The sequence below is a fragment of the Solea solea genome, chromosome 13 (assembly GCF_958295425.1).
Source record: "Solea solea chromosome 13, fSolSol10.1, whole genome shotgun sequence".
Lineage (NCBI taxonomy): Eukaryota > Metazoa > Chordata > Actinopteri > Pleuronectiformes > Soleidae > Solea > Solea solea.
In genome coordinates this window covers 16,475,651-16,500,929 of record NC_081146.1, presented here as the reverse complement: position 1 = coordinate 16,500,929, position 25,279 = coordinate 16,475,651, and the positions used below count along the sequence as shown (strand labels likewise).

The 25,279-nt window shown below is 43.3% G+C and overlaps 1 protein-coding gene across 6 annotated transcripts in view; it reads left to right on the top strand.

Annotated features, from left to right (window-relative positions):
* Positions 1–4,207: 4,207 nt before the first annotated feature.
* The window catches only part of LOC131471697 (zinc finger protein 516-like), a 39,956-nt gene continuing 18,884 nt past the window's right edge, over positions 4,208–25,279 (top strand). For 2 of the 6 annotated variants that reach the window (XM_058648393.1, XM_058648399.1), the window contains exon 1: positions 4,208–4,303. The gene's annotated coding sequence lies outside the window, so the exon portion shown is untranslated. Of the gene's footprint in view, positions 4,304–4,340; positions 4,446–7,017; positions 7,186–7,295; positions 7,356–25,279 lie in introns of those variants that run through there. The other 4 variants (XM_058648394.1, XM_058648395.1, XM_058648396.1 and 1 more) reach the window with 4 other exon arrangements.

Here is a 25,279-nt window from a genome sequence, read left to right as displayed (position 1 = left end):
ACAGTTTCTCATTCCAGATGGGATTATGATGTTATTATTGCACGATTACACCACATAACTATATTAGTAACAGAGCACAACCTGGGACTTATCTATCAGTCACCTTCCCTTATACAATGGGTGGACTTTTCAACAACCACTCCTTCACTGCTTTAGATGCAGACATGCACTGTGTGCACACCCTGGACTAACAACTGCAGGAGTCGGCCATTTACCTTGATCTTTCTGTGCTGCTGCTGCTGCTGCTGCTGGAGAAGTATCTACTGTAAGCACTATATAATGATGTCTGTGCGGAGGTGTATCACCATCTCTATGTCGCTGTCCTTATGTCGATCTAATGACATGACACGATTTCGGCAGGTGGACGTTGCAGCCCAGCCGAGAAGCACCAACATTGCTAAAATAGCATTGAGTAATCACCACCCTTTTACTTCCCCTCCCCACCCTATGGAATTTGATAAGACGGAAAGTAGAAGGTGGTAGAAAGAGGACAAGAGGAAGAGAGAGAGAGAGACGATGAAAATGAGAGAGAGATGTTTCCTATTGAGTCAACACGAAAGGAGTAGGGAGCAGACGTGATGAAGTTCAATAACCTTTTTCCTTTTGATTTGAAAAACCACACACAGTCATTCTGGCAACCGTTGTCAGAGACTGAATCATCAGCCTGTGAGACAAACAGAGAACTGTACCCTTTAGTGGAGCTTCCATTGTCTTACACAATCTACTGTAAATGAGTGGATTCTCGTGAGATGTCTTCACACAGGGCCCATTTGACCCGAGCGTCGTGGCAGCCGAGGTGTTATTTACCTGATTCAAAAGCGGTAACGCGATACCCCTTAAATATTTCAAGTCGCATAGTGAGACGTGGGCTTCCTCCTGCTGCTCTGAGGTACAGTATGTGCTCAGGGCTGACAACAAAAGCCCACACCCACCACCACCACCATACACCCACCCACCCACTCTTCCTCCCTCCACCCGTCACTCCCTGAGGTATCTCCTTGAGGGTTCTCCTTCCACTCCTTTGCCAGCTGACAATTAGCATGCGGTCGCTAATGCACTACAAGCTAATTGAGCACAAGGGGGCTGGAGGTGTCAGTCACTGGAGAGGGCTCGTAATAGCAGTGTTCCTGCACTTAAACGCTGCTGCTGCTGCTGCCATTTTAAGAGAAGGAAAAAGGGGACGGTAAAGTAAGATTTTTGAAGAAAAGTGGGTCACAACATGAGCAAAAGGTAACGGCCTTTCCACACTCGTGCTTAGTCGACTTCCACGTCATCTTATTCATTTATTTTACGCGCAATGTCAACCTGTAGTTGGGCAACGCAAGCACTTGCAGTGAAGTAAATCAGTGCTGTGCACATCACTGGGTTGATACGTTCAGCTATTGCTATTATAAGAGCTGCCCTGAGGTGCGCGTTTGTCTCTGCCACACACACACACACACATGCACAAGCCGCTGTGCATGCAGTGGTGTTGCAAATGCAAGCCTGCATTATTGACTGCATGTGTGCACTGCCGGTACACTAGATCACTGAGGATTTTTGAACCCCCCCCCCCTTATTTTAAAGGTTAAGGTTCGCTGTTTGCAAAATGCTGAGTGGGAAAGCTGCGGGCGAAAGGTGTCTGACAAATGAAGAAGATTCTCTGCTTTACTGCTCCAGAGTGAAAAAGAGAGGGCGAGAGACAGAGGGGAGAGAGAGTGGAGGAGGGGGGGGGGCACCTTGGTGTGTGTGTTTGGCCTGACGTTGGCCTGGAAAGCAGGAACGGAGAGAGAGAGAAAAGAGAGAGAGAGAGAGAGGAGTCTGTTTTAAAGATGCCTGTCTTATAACAGGAAGTATCTGAACAGTGACTCACTGACACTAATCAGAGAGACAAAAGGAGGGAGAGAGAGAGAGAGAGAGCAGGGTGTATGTGTGTGTGTGTGAGCCACTGACATTTGTTTAAATTCATGTAATAATGACTGTCAATACTCATGATGTTTGTGTGTTTGTGTGTGTGTGTGTGTGTGTGTACACAAAGCACGTAAGCATGCATTTCACTTGTGTCGCATGCTGAACATATGTCTCCGAGTGTGTGCGTCAGGAAGCCCGTACACATGCATGCATTTGGGTGTGCGGGGTGTGTATTATGTGTGTGAGTGGGTCATATTTCAGGAATGCAGCACTGCATATTAGATCCATGTCTATGTGCTGAAGGGGCTATCAGTGTGTTTTTATGTGTGTGTGTGTGTGTGTGTGTGTGTGTGTCATGTGTACAGCTGAGAAGCTCATGTTTCATCAAGGACATAATGACTTACTTGAACGTCCCCCGTGCCTGATGTGTATGTCCCTCTGTGTGTGCACGTCCGCATACATATGGATGAGGTTCTTATATTTGAGAATGAATTGGAATTGCCTATGTGATACATGTCGGTCAGTGGTCTATTGGTATCAGGAAACCCCGTACAGAGCTGTATATACAATGGCGTCACGTTTCTGAAAAAGATATCTGTGTGTCTTAACTCGCCGGGTTCATCAGCGAGTAAGCAACAACACGGTTCCCTCTCACTGCTCGCATGCCGAGCAAACAAGCCTGACCTCTGCACGGCACCCACGCCGTGGAGTGGCAGTTATTGCGCATGACTTCTGCACACAATAGGGCTGGAAGTGCATTTCAACCGCGTCACTTGTGGTAATGTTGCGGCAATGTGCCGCGGAATAATATGCACACCTTTGGTGGTGATACATGGAATGTGTGGTGATAGCGACTCATCAACAAAAGACGCAGATGTACGATTACATGAGACTTCCCCACACCTTTTCAGGGCTGGCAGTGTTTGCAGTTTCTTAGGTGTGTCAAAAGAACAAATGAATCAAGTAAAATTGGTATATTGAAGTGTGTGTGTGTGTGTGTGTGTGTGTGTTTGAGCAGTGACATTGGGCAGTTGGTGTGAAATTTGGCTTGTCATCTCCAAGACGAGGTCGCGTGTCTCAAACAGGAATGAGAACCTGCTTTACTGAAAATAAAGAAGCCAGGAAAGACAGACAGACAGATATAGAGAGAGATAGATCCTTACAACTCTTAAAATGTAAACGATAGAATAATATAAGAGGTGAAATGCAAATATACCTGTTAACAAGACTAAATAATAAATAAATAATATATTTGAACAAAGTGTAAAAGATTAGAATGAAGCTGTGAAAATGTACAGCGATACAGAGAATAAGGAATTACATATGAACAATGAATATGTACATTGTGTAATTGTACAGTCTGTGGAAAGCAGTGAATGAAAGATTAAAATGTATCTGAATAAACCAATCAATAATGATAAATTAGGACTTAAGACTTGAAAAAAAAAAGCTCATACTTTTATGAGGTTTGTTTATATATATACGTATATATATACATATAAGCTTTTATTAATCACTTTTCATTGATGCAATCTTCTATGAAAATGATGAGATGTGAATAAAATGAGCTATTATTACTGATCATGTGCATAAGTTGTCCAAAGTTATGAAAGTGCAGTGATTTACGTGTTCATTTTTAAAGGAAGAACATGTTAAATGTCTGAAGGTGATAATACAGTAGTATGCTGGTAGAATAGTATCGAAAATAAGGAAGTGGTGTCGATTGTTAAACATTTTAACGATCGAGGAAACAAAGGAAACAGTCACGCTCGTAGTGAGGCATAATTTGACTGTCTGTGGAATTATTAGTATTATTTCCTAAGGAACAGCTGTGTGGGTGTTGCAACAGGGTGGACTCCTCAGCTGTCAATACATGACGCTCTTTGCTTGGCAAATAGTTTCATTTCATTTCCATTTGTGATTTGGTTTCCTCGCAGAACCACGACACGCTTTAATGTTTCTCCGAACAAGTCGCTATTGTCGCTGTGTTTGCGCACTTCTCGTAAAATAAAGTCCTTAGCGCTATCAACAACTTTTCGCTGATGAGACAATAGCAGACAGTTCCATTTAATTCAGGGAGGAACCATTGGGAGGCGGAATGGGGGAGCCAGGAAATTGCGGAAGCGCGGCAGCAAACACCGGCGCTCCATAACACTCTATAACAGTTGTTTAGCAGCTCGAATCACACGCGTTCAGATTTATGTTTTCAATTTGAAAAGAAAAAAGGGCAAAGAAACACCCGGGAATAATAATCAACGGAGTCCCCCTCCAAAAGCGCCCCCCCTACGGGACAGAATGGAGTCGACCTACTCAATCATGCACTTCAGCGTACACTGCAAAGAGCATGCTTTCACCTTTAGGATTGTCTGTGCCTCTTGAAGTCACCCTGGAATAATCTGTCGGATGAAAACAGGTATGCTAATCTCAACATTTTCCACCCGTGTGTCCGGCAGACGTGCTCGCCGCGTCCCTGACTCCGCACCATGTTATGTTTGAGAGGGGCTGGATGGTCTGATCTTGACTTATAAATAGGTTACATCCAGGCAGGAAGGAAGGTAAGGGATGATTTATTCTGTAACAATATCTTGTCTATCGCCTTATAGCGACACGAGCAGTGTGAAGTGTGAAGTGATATCGTCATGAAATCCTTATTCCCAACGACTTTTAATTGACTGTGTAACTTGCGCTGACACTTGTGAGGATACCTCCTGTCGGTCATGAAGTCGGTTATTCAAAGTGAAAGACAAGAAAAAGAAAGAAGCTGGAGGAATACAGACAGTGCGCGTGCATGGTCGATCACACATCCTCCTCCCGAGCAGCAGCAGCAGCAGAAACAGAAACATCTCTGGGGCTAATCAAACTTTCCAACCAGCAGCTCACACACTCATCTCTTCCTTGAGTCTATTTCGGACATGACACGAGTGTATCGCCACAGACATGTTCAGACAGACAGGTGTAGTGTAGTGTAGTTACAGAGTTGTTAACAGTTTCTCCCTCTATCATTTCTTTGAAGAGATTGATTTATTCACACGGAGGGCGACACACACACACGCACACGCACGCACATACACACACACAAGAGTGGACGTTAGGGAGGGGTAAAAAAAGAAAAGAAGGGGGGGGGGGGGGCTAATCCATATTAGGAAGTCGTGTCCTACATAACAGACATGGCACAAGTGCCGCTGAGCAAGGCACAGGTGCCTACTCTGGTCATTGTATTAGTGTGAGGATGTGAAACCGCTGGAGGGGGCCAGGCTGAATAATATAATGCTCTAGTCTCTCTCTGGTGTGTGTCGCATTTCTGCTTTTTCTCCTTTCAGTCTCTCTACGCCAGCAGCGCAGCTCTGTGGCGCTCTCGCACAGAGTGATCTGCATGCGGCGCGCGTGCGTTTGTGTGGGCGCGCGCCTATGTGTGTGTGTTTTGGGAGGGCAATAATAGTGGTGGGGTAGTAGGAAGGAGGGAGGGAGGGAGGGAGGAGGGTGGTGGAAACATGTGGACAGGGAGGAGTAAATGGCGTTTCGTGTGTGTGTGTGTGTGTGTTTGTGTGTGTGTTTGGGGGGTGGTGGGGTGTCCCTGTCCCTGGTCCCTCCGAATGTAACTTTGTTTCCCCCCCCCAAAAAATTATGATGCACCTCCAGGATGTGAGCCTTCTGTTATGTTAAAGGGACACAATAGAACTAAGCCAGGGTTGCTGTAGTGGGGGGTTGGTGTGTGTGTGTGTGTGTGTGTTTGTGCGCGTGCGTGCGTGTGTGTGTTGTTGACGTGCATACAGGTGACTTTATAAACGCGCGTGTGTGTGTGTGTCTTATTCAGGTCCAATTGTCCTCATGGGACACACACGCAACTTGGTCCTAATTAGTGAGAACCTCATTATTGGTGTTCTGGTTAAAGAATATATTAACATTATGTGAGTTATGGGTTAAGGTTAATGTTGAGCATGCACTAGTTGTGGTTAGGGTTTATAGGTTTTGGTGCGGGTGACGTCCAAACGAAAGTCAGTGTCCGTACTGAAAGCGCGCGCGCACGTGTGCGTGCGTGGCAGGCACCATCGTGTCTCATTACGCACGGTGAGGCTGGCGATCTGGGGACAAATGTTCACTGTCACCTCATCTCTTTCCTGGACACTTCACATAAAACACACACATCATGGACCATGTCCACCAAGTGATGGAGGTGCGTTCGCGGGTGTGCGTCATGACAAATACTATCTGCGAGGGATAAATAATACATACAAATAATAATAATAAAAAACTTTTATCGGCCTCGATCTTGTCCTCGGTGTTTTGCAAACAGACTGGGCTACTTTCCGACCATGGTGCCTTCAGGTGCTCTCGTAAACGCGGACATTTCCAATATTGAATTTTAGGCTGCGTGTTTGATCAACTACCCAAGCTTAGATGTTGGATTTAAATATCTTGACTCGTGGCATGTGGTTTGATCATCTATAGTATGTGGAGCTACACACACTTCCTTCATAGGTGTGTCACTGGTAATTGACTGAGCAAAGGTCACAAACAGATGCTGAACAACACAATAATATAATAACAACTTCATACAATTGACAAACTACTATTAGTAGTTATTATGTTATTAATATAATGACAGGGTATGTTAAAATGGCATGTTTTGCCCAACCAGACAACCAGACAAACTATATACAAACAATATAACAATATAAACAAAGACAAGGAATATGTCCTCACTTCTGAGAGAATTGGAAACAGCAAAAGCCAGACACTTCTAAACTGTTAATCACTCCATTAATCATCAAACAATAGTTGCTAATTACCTAAAAATGAACTATGCAATTTCAACAACCACAGAATGTAGTTCTATATTTGAAATGGGTGTCTTTAATGACCTAACATTCAATAACTGGCAACACATGACCCAACCCTGGGCTCTACGTTCAGGAAATTATTATATATAGTTCCTGTGTAAAAGAATGCGAATGACCCATGAATGTTAATAGCCCTGCTCTAAAAATTCCTCACGGGAATTCCTACCTTCTTCTTTTTCTTTAACTTTAAAACTCAAATTTTCCAACAACACCTGAACGCAGCACCAGTGAAACGACCAGAGACGAGGGAGGGAGAGAGAGAGAGAGAGAGAGAGAGATGGGAGAGGAACCTGTACAGTTACTACAACACGAGCAGACAGGAATTCGCAGAGATAACAATAATAATAATAATGATGATAAAATGATAACAGATATAAATAACAGTGAGTGTTTCGGTGAAGTTGAGTCTCGGGTCGCTGTTGTGAGCCGCTGCTGCACTTGGGAGTCAGAGTGAGTGAGTGTCTCTCTGCTATTTATCTCTGCTGGATCTGGACTCTTTATATTTGCTTTTGGAGAGAGCTGCGCCAGTGTCTTTGTGTGTGTGTGTGTGTGTGCGCGCGCGTGCGCGTGTGCGTGTGTGTGTGTGAGAGATAGAGAGTTCAGAGCTCGTCGGTGTTTCAACTGGTAAGGAAGTGACTCTTTATAATTATTATTATTGTTTGTTATTATGAGGGTGTGTTCGGCGGGGCTGCTGCTGCTGCTGCTGCTGCTGCCACTACAATCTATGACTATTACAGACTCTTTGGTTTAACCTAGTCATTTCCTTTAAGAGTGTAGACACACACACACACATACAGAGGGGACTGGTTAAGGTACGAGCTGCTTAAGTGTAGTCTACATGTGCAACATTGGAGATAAGGGTCATTTTGAGGAATGCCTGATAAGAGAGTGGAACCTTGCTCAAAAAGAGCTAATCCTATTATACAGATACTTGAAAAATGACAGGGAATTATATTCTATCACAGGTTATATCACAATGTTATAAAGCAGCAGCAGCAGCAGCAGCAGGAGTCACTATGTTCGAATTATATTTATACCACAAGTGATAATGGTGAGTAAAGCTTGGGTCACTGTATAAGCTATTAAATATTCAAGATATATAGACCTGCTTTAGGTATATATCACTGGGCTGTCATGGAGATTGTCCCTTGGGCATGTTGGAGTCAGTTATCAAACAAGACACTTATGTAAAAGAGCAGTTTGCAGTGGAGTGAAGGAGAGAGATGTGTGTGTGTGTGTGTGTGTGTGTGTGCTCATGTGGACATGTGTCATGTTTACAGTTTGAACAACACAAATGATAAGAAAGTAGCCTTTACTGTCTTTATTGGGTGTTTTTTGGAATTATGACTCATACTTATTGGTATTGGTGGATACACACACTCTTACTCTACCGCTAACATTTCTTGTGTCACTTTGTTGTGGAGTGTCTAAATATACAGGTATATATATATATGTGTGTGTATATACATAGTTTCCATTGGTGGGCAGTCTTGTTTGTGTAGCATACCTTTATCATTATCTGCGAAATACCCGTGCTTGTGTCTGCGTAAGGTCGTGCACACATCACAAAAAGAAAGGAATAGGGAGGAGGGAGAGAGGGAGGAAGAGAGGCAGTGTGTTGTTTTGCAGACAGGATTACATTGTCTCTCCCCCATGTCACATTTCAGACATGAATTTCTTCCACAGCCTCTAACTCTCACCGTGTGTTTGCACAAGTGGACGCATCACACCAAAACACCGAAAAAACAGTAAAGTATCTCATAACTTCCCCAAACTGACTCTTAGATAAAACATAGTCGGTAAGAGAGTCATCTGCGTTCCAATGCATCGTGAATGGATTTAAAGGTAAACACGTTTAGTTTGCAAAGGTTTGAGGAAGACGCATATAAGTAAGAGTAAGCCGAAGATCTCAGTTTAAGTTGGTTATTTTTGTCTTTGAGGATTGTGTCATACAAGTGTCCAAAATGCCGTCATGTCTGAGATCACTTGTTGAGCGTTATGGAAAGAGAGGTTACAAATGAACATGACCGGTGTTTAAATGTGACTTGTGACTGTACAGAAAAAAACATTAGGTTGTTCTTGTTTTTTTTTTTGTTTTTTTACAAAGTCCGTGCTCCAGTGTTCACACACGACTCCAGTGAAGCCTTTTGTGCTTCATAACCCCCCCACCATTGTGTCCCATTTCATACACTGAGCAAATACTGATATTTGCCTTTTGTGAGCAGCTTGTCTTTACATCTCTTTTGTTTATCACGATTAAACTTTCAACCCTACCAATGACTCTTTGTCACTCCCAAAGACTTGACTTGTTTTTTTTCTTGTCATTTTTTTTCTCTCCAACTCACCCCACCCACCATCTCTCCCCCCCCTGTATCTGTAGTGTACGGAGTAAAATTAGCAATTTCATATTTTTTTTTTGTGTCTTCTCCCTTCAGAATGTGGAAGTGTTTTATTGGTGTGGCGAGAAACAATGAGGACAAGGCAGGGCTTTGTGGTGGCAGAAATGCATTTTTAACCCATGTGAATGAATGGCGCCTCACATTCCACAGCAGCAGGCTCTTTACTGAATGGCAGCACTAACTTGGCTGTTTTCATTACTCATTATGGCCTTGTGCCTTTTTTTACCAGGGACATAGTCATTTACCTTCATCGTCTGAGTGGGGGGGCTCCAGCACTACAAAAACCCTGTCAGTAGATTTTTTTTTAACGGTAATGTCAGGGAGTTAGGTGTGTGGCAGCGTTTTTTTTAACCTACTCAACAATAAACTTTAAATACATTAGATATGTTGCGATGAACCAGTTGAGCAGAGCATCGTGACATATGTCCAATTGAACAAAGCTTAAAAGTGTGAGTGGTTATTCTGTTGGATGTGTAAATAGCCAGTTGTTTGCCAACTGACTGCATCATCTTTACACCTTTTCTTTTTTTTTCTTCTTCTTCCAATTCCACCCTGTTCATGCTGCCACTAGAAAGCCAAAAATACTTACAGAAGAGTTAAGAATAGCTCTATGACTATTTTGATTGCCTAAATTAAGTTCTATCTTGCATCGGTGCTGGTGCTGAAAACCTATTTGTATCTGTGAACAGTTCTGAAGAACAGCTGTGCTTTAAGGATCAAGATATTAGAGTGGAGCTAGTTTCCATGATGAAAAAAACGGTGCTGGAACAGTGTAAGCACAGTCCCAAGGTTTCTGTAGATAGTATCCAACACTTTGTTGAATCCAGAGTTAGCCGAGCTCTACGTGCGCACACATTTATGTCCTGAAAGAGCTGATCCATTTGGTTCTTTTAAGAGTGTAATTGCTACCCCCGCTTTGACTTAGTTTCTTCATCTCTGTCCAAAACTGGCCATGTTAATGCTGTGCAGCTTTGGACTAGAATTACTATGGAAGTGGAGACACCAAGTCATAAGACATGTATGTTTTCCTGCTTAGGGCTTCTATCCTAGTCTCTGTTGTTGTGCACATGGAAACAAAGATGTATCCACCTTCACAGGCTTAAATAACTTTGTGTGGCATAATGAGGTTGGTTTATGTTGAGAGGCAGCAAAGAGGGACTTGGAGGAAAAAAAAGGCCATATTTAACAGCTGTTCCCTTTTTTACTGTGACAATAAGAATACAAGAATTGCATGTATCTTTGTTGGTGGTCCGACAAACACAGTCACATGATTTCAATATGGGACCTAGACCTAGGGTCTATTCTGTGTTGTTGGCATTGATTCCCCGCTGCATGGTGGGGGTTTCCACTCTGAAAGGGCAATCTCTCTCTGTGTCAGCCTAGAAACACCAAGCTCCTGGATTAAATTATAAATGAGCCCTCCATGGGAAACGTATTGCTTACTGCTCGGGATAATCAGATGCACATCTGCAGTTCACCTGTAATATCTCTGGTCATCATGACTAAAGCATTCTTAGATGCCCATTATGTGCCCCGTGTGGATCAATAATCAATCAATAATACAGCTTATGCAGGTATACACAGAGAAGTTGGAGCTGCTCAAATGAGACCATTAGGACCCACTGAAAGTAATGTGGTAATCATGGGATTAAGTTGTGAAGAGGGGTCAGAGTGGCAGTGACGTGGAAACACTAATTACTTGTAGGTGTGCTCACTTGTTTAATGTTTAATAGATGTCACAGATGGCTACATTTAAAAAATATAAAATAATAAATAAATCAAAAGTCGTACATATGACATTATTAGAGCTATTAGACTAAATTCATGTTCTTTTCTTGTGCATGTGCGTTTTCCTCCTAGTTTCCTCCTACAGTCCATAAACATGCAGGGGGTCAACTGGACACCGTGTGTGGGAATGTCTCTGCGACTGGCGACCTGTCCTGGGTGTACCCAGTCTTTCACCCCGTGTCAGCTGGGATTGCTCCGGTGACCCCGTGACCCCCTCATGCGGAGGATAAAGCGGCAGACAATGAACGAGTCCACACTGAAGAAGTGACGCAAATATAAAGAGCAGACCCGGCTCTTAACTGCAATTATCGGCACACGATAAACTCGCGTTTATGAAACTTCTACACACGCTGCAACCGATGGAAAAAGCACGGTTACAGGTGCAGAAGCGTGCAGCTATAAAACAACCGGTTGAGGTTCAGCATTAGTGCGAGTAGTTTCCTCTAATTAGTGTTTCGTCTGTGTTTACTAGGAGCAAAATACAGGCAGATACGTTGTAAACATTGTCTGTGTGTGAGCCAGCCATTGGGAAGAATTGCCTCTTGATCATGATTATCTCACAATGTGAGCGTGAGTCTACTTTATTTACAATACTTTACCATAGTGCAAATGGCTCTTAATGACTATTTGCCTGGTCAGACTCCAGTGCTGGTTGTAACTAATGAGAAATAATTTTCAGTAGCTGTGTCGAGGCAAGAAGGTGGACCACACTGAGTGGCTGATAATCTGTTAATCATGGCAGGATATCGACTCTATTTATTTACTGAGCCCCACAGTAGTAGTGTCGGGGGCCTGCAGCTCTCGAGCTCCTCGTCAGCGCCTCGGTGAAATTGAACAGGATGTGTCGGGGAGTTTTTCAGTGAATCGTATCACACTTCAGTTCAAATGGAAGCACATTAAACACATTACAAGCTGCGTTATCCATCAGCGTCACTCACGTTGCTTTCCCATCTTACACATTATTGATGATCCAATGAAATAACAATCACGGGCGCGCACACACACACACACACACAGCGCTGAGTCCAATGTGCCGGATTCATTAGCAGTGCTTTTCGGGAGCGGGGTGGGGGTGGGGGGGGGGGGGGGCGTTGAGCTGACATCGTGATCATAGTTTATAGATTTATGCCTGTGTGTATGAACCGTTGCTTGGCATTGTTGCTGTGATTGCTGCGGGATTAAATAAGGGAAATAAGCTTAGCCCGGAGAAATAGCCCAGAGAACCACGTGGCTGTGATCAGGGATTGAGAGAGAGAGAGAGAGAGAGAGAGAGAGGGGGAGAGAGATGGTGGGGGAAGGAACAGCACTCTTTGTCCAGCCCAGATGTCACTGTAGTAGACTACCATTATTGATCCACTGCTTCTCTCTCACTCACACACACACACACACTCAAACACACCTTAACTGATTAGCATCAAAGTGGAAATTTAAGACTAGGAGCTGTCACGTCTGTTACATAGACACATTTGACTGCAGGTTGTTTTTCATCCAAATCACACTGACTGGTGAAAAAAACGTGTTAAACAAATGAGGTGGAGCAGCATTATCTAACACAGTAAGATCTGTTCGTTTCTGCATTCTTTCCGACTTATCTGTTCTGTTCTGTTTATCTCTCTGCATGACTGTGGCCTTCCTCAAATTTGATAGGCCGCAAACTTAGCATGTAGGTGTCTGTGTGTGTGTGTGTGTGCGTGTGCGTGTGCGTGTTTTTCAGTGGTGACAGTCCGGCTTTGGTTAGGGAGGGGACATGGCAACCAAACTTAATCCAAACTCACAGCAGTCCAGAGGGCTGTAAGGGTGGGGTGGGGGTTGGGTGAGCTGCTTCCCAAGCTGAGAGGCTGCCTTTTTTGTATTCACCATCCTGCTCTTGCTAATAAACACCCTGCAAATGAGAATAAACAAGGCCGCCAAAAAAAAAAAATAAAGACTCAAGTGATAGAAAATGTAATTATTTTCATACAAGAATAGCCTAAGATTTGAAAGATAAGGGATTTCTCGGAAGAAGGAAGCAGAATAAATGCTCGAGGACATCAGGGCTTCACCTCCAAACAAACAAGTAAACAGAAAGTTTCACACACACACACACAGTTAATGTTTGAATCAGCTGTTGTTACTCCAGCTGAGTATGAAAACAAGCCTCGTATGTCTTATGTCACATACCTACTGCCCCAAATTTACTACACTGTTAACACGATTGATCGGTATATTAAAGTCTTTCCCTTTTTTTACGTACCGAGTCAAAGAGAGTGGATGTAGTTAGCACAGACTGAAAGCCAGTGATGCTGCATGTCCGACTAACGCAGGGGGTAAAAACGCCTGGAAATGACTCCGGGCTATTGCAGCTAATCATTCAGCCCACAGAGGAACTGATCATTAGGCACTGATGTCAGCCTAACCTTGCCACGATACATGTTAGTGAAGTCTGGCTATGCGAGGGCCTGTGTGTGAATGAGAGGCGTCGAGATGATGGGAACGCTGGACAGTTTTCCCGAGTGTTATTTAAAAAAGACAAAAAAAAAAACACCAATTCATAGTGATTACGTTTGCTTTTTAAACAAGATGTGTTTTTGTTTTTTCTTCTAAAATATTCACTATTGTCAAGTCTGTTTTCTGTAGGTCAGGTCAGACCCTCGCATTGCAACAATGGATGTACTTTTGCAACAACACATCAAAACTAACTTTGAAGGATAAAAAAAAAATTACGTGATCAAGCCACTTATCCCTATGGTAACTTTTCGGACACCTCCTGCTTAACACCCCCAAAAAGTCAGAAGGATCCGACTCGGAAAAAAAAGAGGTCAGTTTGACTTCTCCTTTTCTGTTGGAAACCGGTGGCTCTCTCAAAATGTGTCAAAGAAATGAGGAACTATTACCAAAAATACTACAGTGTAAAAATGTGTCAGCCAAATTACTGGAGTACTGGAAAATACAAATGTGGGTATTTCTTGAGGTCATCTGAGACGGCTGTGAAGCGCAGTGCAGTGAAATTGAACCCTAATCAATGAACCATCACCATCCCACGCTTAGTCTCTTCATTTCTGTAGTGAGGGGGATATGAGGGAGCAGGGTTTAGGAAGTAGTCATGGAAGCACCTCTCCCAGGGTCAAGCTTGCTCTTAGGGTCTCTGAGGACAGAGGTGGAGAGGAAGGGGTTCACCCAGGGGCTAATCACCCCTCACCTCAAATCTAGAGATACAGCTGGACACCAAACAAGCTGCATGTAGGAGCAGGTTACACTTCTCGCATCCAATATCTGTTCCGAGGGTTTCGATTTCAAAGGGAAAAGGGAGAAAAAGTATGTGGAAAGGATTGAGAATGTTCCTCTAGTTCTCCATCTGTATCTCATATATTTGGGGGAATTTTAGTGAGTAAGAAATGTTGGGGAGTGATTGTTGATAAACCAACACCTCGTGTTAATGCACACATGTACATGACCCGTGGCCTTTGATCCAGAGGAAAGACGACATTATCTTGTTGAGATGTAACAGGTGTTTTTATTACCTCCCTCCAAGGATGTTAAATAGATAAATAAATAGTTTATCGCCTCAATGTGATTAGATTTTGTTGGTGAACGTTTATCCTAGACAGAGGATTGGATTATATTGGATTACGATCACCGACACCACCTTTACCTGTGTTGTAACCCTAAATGACATAGGCTATGCCTTCATGTGGGACAGCATGTTGCACATCAAAGGTTGTTTACAGGTCACGGTCATGGAGAATACAATTGTCTGTGTGTTTAAAAAAAGAAAAGAAAAGTAGTTTAAAGACTTTTGTGGCTCTGGAGGCTTCTGCATTAAGTGTGATTAATTGCTGACTGAAGTCAGAAGTGTGTGGGTAAAAAGACGTGTGCTCTCCAGACCTAAGTACTCTGCCCCTCCTCTCTGCTGCCGGCTGTAGTGTCTTGAGGCTAGATTATGTCCCAAGAAGTTTTAATGTCCTCTTTTCATGCACAGCAGCATGTTGCGTGCAGTATTTAACGGCGTTCATGACAGTCTAATCTCACAGTGATTGTCCCGCATTCAGTGTAGTTCCTCCACCGAAGCAGAAACATCACATTTTTGGTACCTCATCCGTGCATTCTCGATGTGTTTGCCTTGGCTGCTGTTTTGCTGCTCACTTCGTTTCCCAGCTGCTTCCCTGCCTGTCTGTTGCTCGGGGGGCTTTGCAGTCCACTACACAGGGAGGAAGAGACCAAAGACGGGGAGCTTTTTAGTGCCCCTCCACCTCTGCGCCTGCCCACCACCACAACACACACAGCCTCACCCGCTCTGTATCCACCAGCAGCACCACCTTTCCCCATTGGCTCTTGATGTTTTGTAAAGAATCCCCCAGCACACTCACACCCTCCCTTCAGCAATCCCTCGAGCTTCAGTGCCCTGTTCCCACATTGTATCCAGATGTGAGGAGGATAGTTAAGGAGAGGAAGGTAGAGGCCCCTGGTTATATACCCCCCCCCCCCCCCACCCCCACCCAACAGCTCGCCAACCCCCGGCTCCAAACACACCATCCATGTCAAATATACATCACCACCCTAAGGATGGAACCTTTCCTCTAAAAAAGAGAAACTAGTATGTTGCTAGTTTCTATAATCACATTTTACACTTTAATCTCAACATCCCATCATGTTTTGACTTGTGCACATTGCCACAAACATCCATAGACAGCATCATCATGGGAATACCATAGTCATTGCTTGACATTTTTGTTTTTCTCCTAATCTAAAAAGGGCTAGATGAAAAATCTGGCGCTCTCGACACTGACTGGCGGTGATCATCTAATCCCTGGCTGCAGAACTCTATTTAAAGTGCATAGCTGTTAATCCCATCAGATTATACCTGACCAACTCCACAAAATCACCCATTGATAGTCTTAAGAATGGCCACAAAAGCCCGTCTTCACTAAAAAAAAAAAAAAAAACACACTAATAAAACACACACAGAAAAAAATCTGACCTATTTATAAAGTCTTAATCTCATACTTAGTCTTTAATGGGGGCAGGCAGTGTTCAGACTAACCGCGGCTACGTCTCCTCATCAAGCAAACAAGGGGAACCATACACATAACCCCCACAAATATACACACTGTGTGTGCAATATCTCCTAATGTTCCTCTAGCTGTCGTGGTGCAGACCATGATATGACTTTTGTTACGGTTTGTTAGGTTTAAATCAGAGTCCCACCAGCAGCTGGTGAGCTTATATCTTTAAATATCTGGATAGCAGGCATCAGGCACTGGCATCAGTGTCACGGATACATCTACGATGTCATTTTGTGTGCTATACTTGTATGAATTAAAGTCCACCATCAAGTTATTTTGAGGAATTACAAATTGTGTGTAAAAAAAGAAAAAAGAAGAAGAATGATTTATAACATACAGTATTCAAACAAATGCCTGCTTTTATTGTGTGGAGCAAAATTCAAGAACCATAAATTAGAATCACTTCGAGCAGAGTGGTGTTTATGAAGTCTACACTCAATAAGTGAATGATCAGATGCATAGTAATCTGCACTATGATGCCATTACCATGTTTGTGTAACTATAAATCTCTTGCATATAGACACAATGGTTTGACACAGTTGCAGCTAATGTCTGCTGTTGCCACAGTGTTTACACTCCTTGTCCTTCTCTATCTTTTGGAATACTCTCTGAACCTCAAATATGTTCCTCCTGGTTTTCCTTCCCACTGCAGGGTTTAATTTACAGATCCTTGTTTCTTACAAATCCATACAAGTTAACCAGCAGACACTCTCTCTCTCTCTCTCTCTTTATGTGTCTCTTTAGAGGTGAGTCGTCTCCATATTTAGAAACCCCATCCAGAAGTGGTTGAGTCTGTGTGTTTGTGTAAAGCTGTCCACCGGTGCGATGTGGAGAGAATGACGGCGCGTAATCCTCTGTTGCTAATTTCTTGTGTAACAGGCCGGTTGGTTTTTTAGCAGTGCTGACTGGTTAGCTGGGTGGCTTAATGGCTGTTTTGCTGCCTGACTGATGCAGGTACCTCCCTGTGGAAGCGCCCTGCTCTCTCGAGGGGAAGCTGAGCAAACATGACTGCTTGATGCAACCTTTGCTTTCTCCTGTATTACCCTCTGTTGCTCCACTGAACTAATAGTTAAACATTAAGTGGATTTCAGTGGGAATCTGATATTATGTGTTTTACACTTTTTGCACCATTTAAAACAAATAATACTCAAAAGTCATAGTTGTTTGGCTTCTCCATAGACATTATTAATACTAATACTGCCACAAGTAAAGACAACGCATACTTATACTTGGCCGGTCTTTATCCCAGAATAATTGGTAATTGATAATGTAACATGGCCACAGTGACATGACGATATAAAGATTTTGATGTAATGGTGTTGCTTAATGAACAAAGAAGGGATACTGAATTATGGAGAAGTATTTTCAGCTCAACCTGAGGGAGACATTGTTGTCAATAATACTCCTTCTAAATGAGAGCAGCTCCATTAACAGCTTATAAATGAAAGGGACAAATATAAACACAGTCCTAAGAAAACCCCTGTGGGGAACAAGTTTTTACAAAATTCCGCAGTTCTTCTCGACTCAAGTGAAAGTCATTGACTCAGTATGATGTTACTTTGCAATTATGTGGAACTGTGGGGACTTTAGCACCTTCCTCATTTCGTCCAGACATTTGGACATTTTAATTTAGTCCAAACTAAAATAGCCGGGTGTGTGAGGTCCGACTAAAAGAAGTGGCCTCGGTCCAGATCAAACTGAACCATCGTTTGAGACTTTCAGACCATTTGCAGGAAGTGAAAACGACATTAGACAGCTGAAGAACACATATAAGCAGAATAGACACGTTTGACTATTTCAATGTGATTGACAAGCTGCACTCAAAACTACTGCACCTGCACTTGGTCGCCGCGCCGTCATACATTTGCAGTGGAGAATTTGAATTGGAAATTGACTGGCAGACATCTACAAACTAGTCAAAGGTAGATGCAGCTCACGCAGGTGATAGGGTTATGAAATATGCCATCCAGAATTCTTGACTCCACGCAATAAGACTTTGTTTCGTCTGAGATTTGTTGTTCTTTCAGGCCTGAACGTGTCTTTTGAAACCACACCGGGACAAGCTTTATTTGACAGTCATTTTTCATCATTAGAGCAACAAATCCCGCTGACATTATGTAGCCTATTACCAGACCAGGTTGTTAGCCTGACATTCATGACAGCCCAGCGTAAGTGCTGCGTGCTTCCAGATGTCGATTTGATCAACCCACTACTGCCTACGCGGCTACTGCTGCAGATCAGGTTGTGTCAGTGAGCTTTACAACAAACAGATGGGGTGGAGCGATGCTTTTTGTTCATTGACAGAATGTCATGAACTGGTTTTGGGAAAAAAAAAAAAAAAAAAAGGAGGATCAGAGGAAGGGCTGATTCTGATGTATAATGGACTATTTACACACCCTTTTTTTTCTGATGCACTTAAATCCTTAAGCACATGATTTTCAATCACATGGCTCAAATGTAATTTACTTAGTCATCCACATATTTCTTTCCTTTTATCACTCCCTGCGCCATCTAAACAGATGCTGTTTATCTTCATTCTTTGTCAGTGTTTTGAAGGGAAACCTGTCAAACAACAGTGGACATTAGTAGCACTCTTCATTTGCTACATTTAGCTTTTTTTGTTCGTTTTTTTTTTTTTTAAATCAAACCTCTGGAGACACATGGATTTGAAACACCTACCTCTTTGGTGGGCTAGGTGTTTGAGTTGTAATGGTGTTAAACTGAAACAAAGTAAGTCACTATTCATTTGAAAACTCACCGTTTCCCACTCACAGCCACCAGCCCTTGTACAAACACCTACACACAAAAAAACCTGGTGAAGACAAACACACACACACACACACACACACTGTTGCACACGCAAACACCTACAGTTACACTGCACAGTGAAACCTGAATGGGGGAGGGGGGGTGGGGGGGGGAGGTGTCAGAGGGGGCGACAGTGTAACGTCGTATACTAGCAGATTGTCTCTGTTGGACAATTGGATGAATGTTGAGCGAGTGGATCCGGGCCAGTTTTCTGTGCTGTGGTTACACTGCAAAGAATAATCTGTCATAACAGGCTGTGCAGTTGGATATTGAGTGTTTCACATGTGCCCCCTTAATGAAAGTTTGAGTGAGGAAAACACCAAACGGCGCTAATAACCACAGAGACACATTTGTTTTTGGCACCGATCTCCTCATTAGACATTGGTGATCGATAAGCTGAATTCCCTAGCAATCGCGGCACTCGCCTGTGGATGGACATTTTCTGCAGTGTGCAGCCCATGGCCTGCATTTCCCCTCTCTCTTTCTTGCTCCCAGCCTGCCTCGATCTCTCACTTCTCCCTCTCGGTCAGCTCTTATTATCCCAATCCATCTCCTGCCGTGACTTTACATCACTATTTACCACTTATCTTCCCTCTGCTAACCCGCCGCCCCCCCTCATTATTTTCTCTGCCTTTTCTACTCTCCTTGACATGCATCTCTCCTCAGACTCTGCCTTGTTTTCCTCAGTGTTACTTTGGGTTCTCCACCGGGCGAGTTGGCAGGCCGTCATGATTTCATTAATGTGAATCAGTCGGTCTGATAAGACGTGACCCAGATGGGATCTCCAGCTCCTTTTGTACAGCCATCCATCACGACTGTGCAGCCCCCATAAGCTCTCCCTCTCTCACGGTAATGCCTGTCAGCCTGCGTGTGAGAGAAATGTGTCATGAAGCCTCGGAACACTCTCTCAGAAAACTCCCGAATAAAAGACTTACAACATTTGTTATTCATATCTGGCAGCCCCTGTTCCTTTTATTATTATTATTATTTCTGGACATGAAGTTCTGGGCAGATGTTTCAGGATGCAAGCACTGGCCTGCACACTCAAACAAAGAGAGACTGAGAGAATATTCCTGCGGGGGATTTATGATGGTCAATCATGACTTTATGATGACCTTGAACTGTCACATGCCAGTAATCGGCCCAAAGGGACACGCAGTATTACTGCAGAACAGAACTGACTTGGACCCCACTACACTGTCTTTTGAGGTTTTTATAAAATAACTCTTATTCAATCACTTAAAGGAATAAAACCCAATACTGCTGTCATGTCTGTGCAGAAGCTAACAACATAAGCTACCTACCTTAGCTTAGCATTAGGCTACACTACAGGTGACAATCACAAACAAGGTATAGACTACCGGAAAACTTAAAAATCCTGAAAACATGTGTTAATCTCCAACATTTAGCAAAGAAAACTCTCTAAAATCTCTATATTTAACAGAGGAGTCTGTTGTAGTGAAAACCCCAGGTGTTGTTCGTTTACCGTTGGGAATATGTGTAGTTTTCTTAATACTCTAGGGATTTTTCTTGTGTCATTGTAGCGCTACAAAGCAATTCATAGGGAATGTTTATGGCACTACTTCATGAACAGTATGCACATGCAGGTGGGCTGCAGGGAGTCCAATACTGGATGCAGCTTTCTTACACAGTAACTTTATTGCCAGGGGTCAACATTTGATTATACCAACAGGTTACTTTGTTTGGTGTTGTGCTTTCTTAGAGTGTGTATGTGTATTTTCTTATCATGTGTGTGTGTGTGTGTGTGTGTGAACCTCTAAGAAACAAAAACAACTGTCTGTTTGAGCCCACGTACTCTTTCTGTAGTTGAGCCATCAAGAGATTTGTGTGGAATCCTGCATGCCAGTGCCAGTGTGTGTGCGTGTGTGTGTGTGTGTGTGTGTGTGTGTGTGTGTGCGTGTGTGTGTGGCAGGCAAGAAAGAGTCAATAGCAGATCTGTTGCCCCTGCTATGTTCTCATATCTCCTCTTGACAACACTACAGGATGTGTTCTTCAGATTCTGCCTCAAGGTAAAAACAGGTTTAAAAACATGGCACTCAGCAAGTACAAAAAAAACACAAGTAAATGAGTAGGCAAGGAAAATTCAGAGACACAGAGAAAAAATCCTTTCAGAATGCCTGTGTAACACTCCGAATAGTATTCCTTAAAACATGCACTACAGGGTCAATTTAGCAATTAGAGTGTAAGATGACAGACGCCAAAATCCCTTTTGGTTCTCTCCTGTAAACAGGAAGGCAATGATGTGCATTTGGAAAAATGCTGTGAAGGATATTTAGGGTCACTGATGATAAAGAGATGCTTTTAAATATGCAGCAAAGGTTCACATTCTCTTTTTTTTTTCCCCCTCTGGTAGCCAGCTGGTGTTGTGAGTGTAGGACACAGGCTGCTCACATAAATCTTGCGGTGTGAAATGGCAGCTATATGTGGTAGATCCTCTCTCTAAGCTCTAAAATGTATGTTCATTCTGTTCTACAGCTAAAATGACAAAACGTAAGTCAGGGTTCTCTCTTCACGCTGCTGTCTGGCGCGAACGCTTAGGATGAAATGTTTTTCCATTAAACTTTTGGCAAATGATAGGACCACGGGGTCAAAACCCCACCCCCCTCCTTGATGTGTGTGTGTAATTAAGCGCCACCATCTCGTCGCAGTGAGCAGCAAACTAAAATGGTTATATCAGAATGTGTGGCAGTGTGAAGGACTGGCCGCCAGCTTTGAGGTCACCGGTCTAATTACACTTCAGAGAGACTGATATCGGTTCGGTTGCAGAGGTTGCTCTGAACTGCAGATGGATGGAGGAGAGAGCAGAGGGAGAGCAGGGAGGGGGGTGAACGGCCTGGAGAGTTGAGAGAGGAGTGTCGGGGGTATGAGGTGAAAAGAGAGGGAGGAGTTTCACTTTTGACTTGAACTGAAAAACCCTATCAGCGCTGCTGCTGCTGCTGCTGCTGCTGCTTTCTCCCCTTTTGATCAACAGGTAGCAGCAGTCTCGCCTCTGCTGATTGAGCATCAAAAGCAGAAGGTGCCATAGAAAAAAAAAAATGGTGGATTTGCAGTTACTTGCATAGATCTGGACAGAAAACAATGCAATCTTTCATCATGTACTGACACATGAGCGTCCTTGAATGTCACGTCCAAGGAAAATGAGCAAGACCTTGTTATGTAAGCACATTTTGATCATCCTTACATCTACTCCAGCAGTTCAGGATTAAGATTTGGATTTAGATTTATGATCAGATTAAGGTCCAGGCCAAGGTTGAAGTTGGGTTTAAGTGTGAGGGTATTAATGATTTTAAGTCCTATACAGTCCTGTACAAAATGCTGTATATGTATTGTGAATATCTCATTTTGGAACCCTTAACTAAGTAGATCTATGTGTAAATGTGCATATGAATGTGTGTGTGTGTGTGTGTGTGTGCAGAGGACGAATGCTGCTGTGATTCAGGAGGAGGTGGAGGGGGTTCTATGTGTAGGAGCACCCAGGGGTTAACGAGCACTGTGAGAAATTTCAGAGGGGGGAGGAACAAATGGACACACACACACACACACACACGCAGACACACTGACATAGCCACACTATGCCTAGCCCTACCTTTAACCTCACCTCATTTCAAATCTAAGCCCTAAATTTAACTAATTCGTCAGAAATGAGGTCCTAACTTATTTGGATTTATGCCAGAAGAGGTTTGAATAGAAGCACACACACACACACACACACACACACACACACACACACACAAGTCCCAGAGGAAGTGGAAGATGGCTGGGCCCGTGAGAGCAGCCAGCTACTACTTCAAGTGGGGAAAAAAAGCAGCAGGTATCAATCTTTGTTAAATCAGTTAAGAGCTGCTAATAAGAAAAACAATAGGGAAAAAAAAAGATATAGGTCTCTATTAATGCTCTTGTGAAATTGGAATAAAGAAGATATATATATATAATAATTTAGTACCAACTCTTTTTGTTAAAGACCAGAGGGGATAATAATAATGATAATAATAGTGAAATAGCAATCCCAATATTGAAAAACATCTGTGTGAAGAGGACTTTGTTTTGAGCTTTACAGGGCAACAGAGAACTATGTCCTTCATCTCTGGAACCATCCAGTAATCCCTCTAGCATGGACCGGTCACCGAAATGTAACATGACAATACTGACCCGAACACCTGCCACCTCCTACACATACATACACACACGGACCCAGTGGACTCCTTTCTGTCCAAAGGCTCTTCTCACGCAAATGGAGTAGGCAGGATCCCCTCTCAGTCTATTTATCAGAGGGAGGGGGGGTGGGGGGGTTTGAGTGAAGGGATAGACAGTGTGGACCCCCTCTTTTGTTCTGACTGGGTTTAAGGGGTGGGGGGGGGGGGGGGGGCATGGATGGAACTAGGGATAGGATGGGAATTGGAGACCCCAACAATGCCAGAAAGCCCCCCACTGCTCTTTCTGCTTATGAGCATGACCTGCTCTGACAGACCAGGGACAGACCCTGACCACGGGGAAAATATAACATAACTATAAACAGCACAAACTAGACTTAGAGTTTTTTTCAACTGCTTACAAGCGTCGGGTCAATACTGAAGCAGTTTTATCTTATAATTATCTACATCATACATGTCTCAGAATAAGCTCATTCATCCACGACACCGGCAACAAGTCTCACCCTGGAAGCAAGCATTGCCACTCTGAGCACACGGAACAAAAAAAAAATACTAACAACAGAGAGCGTTACATAAAAGACATCTTAATCTTTTAAGTTTTCAGATAAGCCACTATAGGTTTTCTACTGTGGACTTGTTTATTTTTTTATTTATTTTTCTATAGATGTCGATGCATCTGTCGAGGCCGCAGCTGTTGTTTTTTTTTAAGTGTTTTCGGATTTAGAAAAAATGTGTCGCTGGAGTGTGGTGTTTTGCAGGCGGCGGAGTCTGAGACTGAGAAAGAGTTCATGAATTTTGGCAACTGTGGTCACTGGATGCATTTTGTGTCACAGCAAAGTGAACAGTTATTCACAGTTTTCTCCACACAGGCCTCTGTTTTGTTGACTTTGGTGAAAGGTTTTGACACTGAGGCTTCGGTTTTGACCAGTGCTTGTTAGCAATTAAAAAAACAAACGTTAAATTGGTTGTAAATGAAGCCTAAGGCTAGACTTAAAGTCAAATGAGAGCAAAAGTAGAGACAAAGTGTCATTTCTGTCAAAGTGGAGCCAACCTGTTGAACATTATGACCTGCATTTGGACGCCATATAAACAGATGCAGTCATGTGGGTGTATGGTAAGAGGTCTTTACCACATACGCTCAAAAAAGCAGCAACATTTTTGCCAAAGCAGGTCATACCTGAGCAGCATTAGAACCAAAACTGAGTCAAAACAAAATGGAAAAACAAGCCCAGCTCTGGTCAAGAGTCATGGCCACATACGCCAACACAATCCGAGCCAGCAGCGTGATCAAAAACTCACTTTGACTCACAGCGGCACCACAACCATCTGCATTTTGTCTCTAAAGAAAGGGTTGTCGTTCCCTGAGCTTGGATACACATGTGCTTACATTGCCAGATGTGGTCCTCTGCAGGTATTTCAAGTATTCAAAGTTAATCTTGTAACGCAGGCGTACGCTGTGACAGTGAAGCACTAACAATGTAGAATAGTGTATACAGCAGGATATCGTTGAGTTACACGAGCGCACGTACTGTACATGTCGGATAGGTCCGTTTGTGGTCTCGCATTTATGCGACAGAATCGATGTCATGTGGCATGGGGGTGAATCGACGCGTAGAAACATCGTCTTTCAACCACAAAGTTTGCAAGAACATCTGACAAATGTGTCACCCTTAAAGTGTCCCACATTGGACGTCATGTGTATGTGTGTGTGTGTGTGTGTGTGTGTGTACTATCCAGCCTCTGTCTCTCTACGTTGTGGCATTTTTATATGCCAGTTTAGAGCAGGGTGAAGAGGTGACGAGCAGTTTGTTCATAATGGATTATTGATTGGTCTGAGAATACACTGGCTCTGCACTGTGTGTGTGTGTGTGTGTGTGTGTGTGTGTGTGTGTGTTTAAGACTCCATACCATTCCCTCTGTCGCACTCTGAGCACTGAATGTCTCCACTTTATCAGCAACTGTACAGAGGATAGCAAGGTTTTTTGTGCTGTGTAAAATGCTCCATGAAGCTGTGTGTGTGTGTGTGTGCGTGTGTGTGTGTGTGTATACACAGCTCTCTGTATGGGCTGTTAAGCTTTCAATGCCGCCTGTATAAAACAGTGCTAAAAGCCCACTGTGTGCTCATGGAGACTTTGAAAAGATGTGTGTGTACGACATTAAAAGCCCCTTCTGTTTTGCTTCATGATTCCTCAGTTCCCCTGCATGTGTGTGTGTGTGTGTGTGTGTGTATTTAGACAGAAGGTCCACTCTTTATTTTTCCCCACTGTGTATTTTTCCTTCTTAACCTCACATGCTTGTCTCCGTGCTGCTGTGTGGGAGGGATACAGATCCCACCAGGG